Here is a 4,410-nt window from a genome sequence, read left to right on the forward strand (position 1 = left end):
AATTCTGCCAAGATAGGTGTCAAGAGGCTTATTCTGAGCCAGTATAAGTGACCATGGTCTGGGGTTATACAACCTCAAGAGGTCCTGGGAAAGTGTATCTGAGGTGGTCGGGTTATAGTTTGGGTTTATATGTGGAAGATTCTGCAGGGTGAGGTGGGACATCTCAATGTGGAGTTGGGGGTTGTGTAGTGGGGAACTTGTAAGTCATAGGTGGGTTTTAGGGATTCTTTAGTTGACAATTAATTGAGAGAGTTAAACTATTGTCCAAAGACTTGGATTCAGTAGAAAGGAATGCTTGAGTTAAGGTTTTTGTTACAGAGATAAAGCTCTCAGGTAGCAGCCCTGGGTGAGAATAGATGGTAAATATCTCTTTTCAAGCCTTAAAGGTGTAAGACTCACAGTTAATCTCTCCTAGATCAGGAAAGGCCTAGAAAGGATAGACCTGCTGCATTAATGGAGATTCTGTACAAGTGCAAATTTCTCCCACAAAATATGACTTTGCAGGGCCATTTCAACTTGTTTGCCCTGTGGTAGCTATTTCTAAATACATCAAATAAAAGTATTTTGGGGTGAAATATTTTGATTTCCTTCAGGATTTGCTATCTATCATGTGATGCTACACCAGAGTCAGGTTGGAAAGTAAGCCACATTATACTTGGTTAATAAACATTTAATGAGATTTTATGGTTTGTAGGGCAATACTTTCCAGGCCCCTTAGATGGGAATTTTGGCAAGAGAAGAAAAGGTCAGATTTTAGTCCTCACCATTAAGTATTGTGGTGTGTTGTTATACAATAGGAGATAACTGAAATGTTGTATGAACCAGATCTGGCTAATGAGGAGAGGAGCTTCTGAGGCACAGAGCTGATGGACATGTACTTTTGTTTTCTTTTTGCTCTTTTATTTCTCTCCTTCCTGAAACAGGATTGTTGCAAATACAGCAGCCATCTTATGACCTTAAAATGAAAAGCACAAGGATGAAGACCTATATGTTACGGATAGCAGAGAAGAGAGAGAGAGAGAGCCAGAGCCATTGCTAGTGACATCCCTGAACTACTATGCTTTCCTCACTTCTCTCTATCCCTAGAATTCCTGTAGTTGAATAAGCACTTAAATGTTTACATGTTAATTTTTTCTATTAGGGTTGCTGTTCCTTGCCCTTGAATGTAATTTAAATGGACTCAGCAGATTCTAAAATTTTCATTCGAATTTTAAGGCTTTACAAAATTTATGATATAAATTATATATAGCAGATTCAGGTTTCAAATTTAATGGTACTGAGGAAAGAGAGAGACCCTCTCATATTGTTTTATATTGTTTTGTACTCAGTACCTATTTTTCTTTTTTTTCACTGAAAACTTTTTATTGGTCTTTTGGATAGAAATGGGAATTTATTTGACAGGAAGGATGATCCCATCATACTTCTGCTGGAACCAGCGCATGGCCTCCTCTTTGCTGATTCTGTGTTTGGCCCCAATGCAGCCTGTCCTGCGCTTCTTGTCTGCGATGCTGAAACCTGGCCTACCCAGCACCACATAGAAGTCCAGGCCATTAGATGCCAATGCTTGGGTCATACTTGATGTCCAGAACGATGTGTTCCTGGATCCCAAAACCAAAGTTTCCAGTATCTGAGAAGTTGTGTTTTCTTAACTCATACTCCCGCACCTTTAGACCCTTCTCCAAGATTTCTTCTGCCTTGGCCCCTCGAACTGTGCAGTGGACAGCAATCTTTTCATTTCTCTGGATGCCAGAGGATCTGACAGTGTACCTAGCTTTGGAAAACACAGGGGTCTGCCCTGTGAGCTGCTCCAAAACCTTGGCTGCTCCAGTCAGTCTGTCTCTACTCTCCCCAACACAGATGTTGAGACAGAGCTTGTGGATGTGAAGTTCCCGCATGGGGTTCTCCTTTTCACCTTGATCCTGCGCCATGATGGAGTGCAGCCTCAGTACCTATTTTAAGAAAAAACAATGAAGTAAAACCAAAAACAGGCAGCCTGGCGCCAGGCCCGGAATCAGGCCTGGGTCTGCCTGGCCTAAACCTAGTAGTTAAAAATCAAGTCATGATTTAGAAACCAATGTTTCTGACATTGTGTACAACATTGTGAAACTCCCTACCCTCTTCTGTTTCACTCTGACCACCGGTATATGCAGCCCTTGTCACATACCTGCTGCTTGCTCAAATCAAACACGACCCTTTCATGTGAAATCTTTAGTGTTGTGAGCCCTTAGAAAGGACAGAAACTGTGCACTCAGGCAGCTTGGATTTTAAGGCAGTAGCTTGCCGATGGTCCCAGCTGAATAAAAGCCTTTCCTTCTACAACTCAGTGTCTGAGAGGTTTTGTCTGTAACTTGCCCTGCTGCATTTCTTGGTTCCCTGACCGAGATGCAAGAACTAAGGGACGGCTGAGGCAGCCCCTTAGGCGGCTTAGGCTTGCCCTGTGGAGCATCCCTGCGGGGGCACTCTGACCAGCCTGAGTGACGCGATCCAAAGAGCGCTTCTGGGTAGGCAGTTGTCCCAGTGGAACGCCTCACCAGAGCAGCGCCTAGCAGTCCCCCATGGAGGATTAACACAGTGGCTGAACACAGGGAAGGAACTGGCACCTGGAGTCCAGACATCTGAAACTTGGTAAGACTAGTCTTTGGAACTTGCCCCACTCCATCTGAGTGGAAGCGTGGCCTGATCACCCACGGTGTGCCTGTATTGGCACTTTTGTTCTGGTTTTGACTTGACTGGACTTGATAAAACTAGTCTTTGGAACTTGCCCCATTCCATCTGAGTGGAAGGGTGGTCTGCTCACCCACTGTGTGCCTGTATTGGCACTTTTGTTCTGGTTTTGACTTGACTTGACTTGGTGAGACTAGACTTTGGAACTTGTCCCACTCCATTTGAGTGAAAGCGTGGCCTGATCAACTACAGTGTGCCTGTATTGGCACTTTTGTTCTGGTTTTGACTTGACTTGAATTGCTGGATACTTTGGTTTTGGTTTTTGACTTGGCTTAAATTTCTCAGTACTTGAATTTTGGATTTCGTGGTATTCTGATTTTGGTTTGGTATAAATGACAAAGGTGTGTGTGTGTGCACTCTTTACCTGTTCTTTGTTTTGCGGTGAGTGTGTGTGGTGTGAGTGTGGTATTTTGTCTTGAGAAAATATGAGTCAGGCGCAAAATAAGCCCACTAGGAACTTTGTTGGAAAATTTCAAGAAAGGAAAAAAAGGGGAGAGGCAGAATTTATATAAAAAAAGTTATATGATAAATTCTTGTCCTGAAATAAATTAACTGATTATTTTTTTAAAAAGTTTGTAATAAGTCAAAAAGTTGAAACATGTCAAAAAATTGTCTGTGAAAGTCATAAAAGAAAAAAGTTATAAAAAATGTTTATGCAAAAAATGTTATATAATTTAAAAGTAATAAGGCCTCCTGACTACTACTGAAAAAACAGTTTATGTGTAAGGTGTATAAAAAAAGTAAAATACACCTTTAGTAAAAAGATTATAAGGAGGCATAAGAATGTGGATTTTTACCTACATGAAAATGTTAAAAATTATTGTTTTAAAAGTTTAAGCAAGTTTTAAAACATTAATTGTAAAAAAATTTCTGTGTGTGAACATATTAGCTAAAGTTAAAAAGGTATCATCCAGTTTTTCTGTGAACTGGACATTAAAGTAAAAATGCAACAGGTTTTTCTTAAAGCATCAACCTGCTCTTTAACAAAAATTATAAAAGGTGAAAAAGAGTCTATAAAATCTTACCTGATGGTGAAACATAAAAAATTGAATAAATATGTCTATGAGTTTTTTAAAAATTAAGATTAACATTAATAACACGCTAATATAAAGGTAAAATTTAACTTATCTGGTATAAAAATTATACAAAAAGCATTCTTAAATATAAAATGGTGTTTAGCTTTTTTTGGTCTGAAAACTAATAAAAATAGGTGCTAAAGGAAACATTCATTTACTAGAGGATCATAGAAGTTAAAGACTTAAAATAAACTTTGCCAATTAAGACAGCATACCAAGATGCAAATGCCTGGTTAAAATGGATCAAATATTCCATCTGCACGTTAAACAAAAGTAATTGTTATGCTTGTGCACATGGCAGACCAGAAGCCCTGATTGTCCCCCTTCCACGAAGGTGGTCTTCCAGTTGACCAGGCATGGGCTGTCTACAGCCTGGAGTAATAAGTCATGCCAAGTTCTCTCTGCTATATCCCAAAGTTCCTGTGGGTCAGCCCCCGAGGGCCATCCGGCTTCCGTCTCCCAACACTAAGTTCACTTCATGTCTCTCATGGCAAGGAGGAGACTTAGTATTCCTTGGAGACCTGAAGGGTTGCAGTGAGCTTAAGAATTTTCAAGAGCTTATCAATCAATCAGCCCTTGTTCATCCCCGATCGGATGTGTGGTGGTATTG

At 40.3% G+C, this 4,410-nt stretch overlaps 1 pseudogene across 1 annotated transcript; it reads right to left on the reverse strand.

Moving 5' to 3' along the window:
* Positions 1-1,334: 1,334 nt before the first annotated feature.
* On the reverse strand, positions 1,335-1,928 carry LOC111547874 (annotated as a pseudogene). The gene has a single exon (XR_002733256.3). The product of XR_002733256.3 is annotated as a 60S ribosomal protein L11-like (transcript).
* Between the last annotated feature and the right edge of the window lie 2,482 nt (positions 1,929-4,410).

The sequence above is a fragment of the Piliocolobus tephrosceles genome, chromosome 3 (genome assembly GCF_002776525.5).
Source record: "Piliocolobus tephrosceles isolate RC106 chromosome 3, ASM277652v3, whole genome shotgun sequence".
In the NCBI taxonomy this organism is placed as follows: domain Eukaryota; kingdom Metazoa; phylum Chordata; class Mammalia; order Primates; family Cercopithecidae; genus Piliocolobus; species Piliocolobus tephrosceles.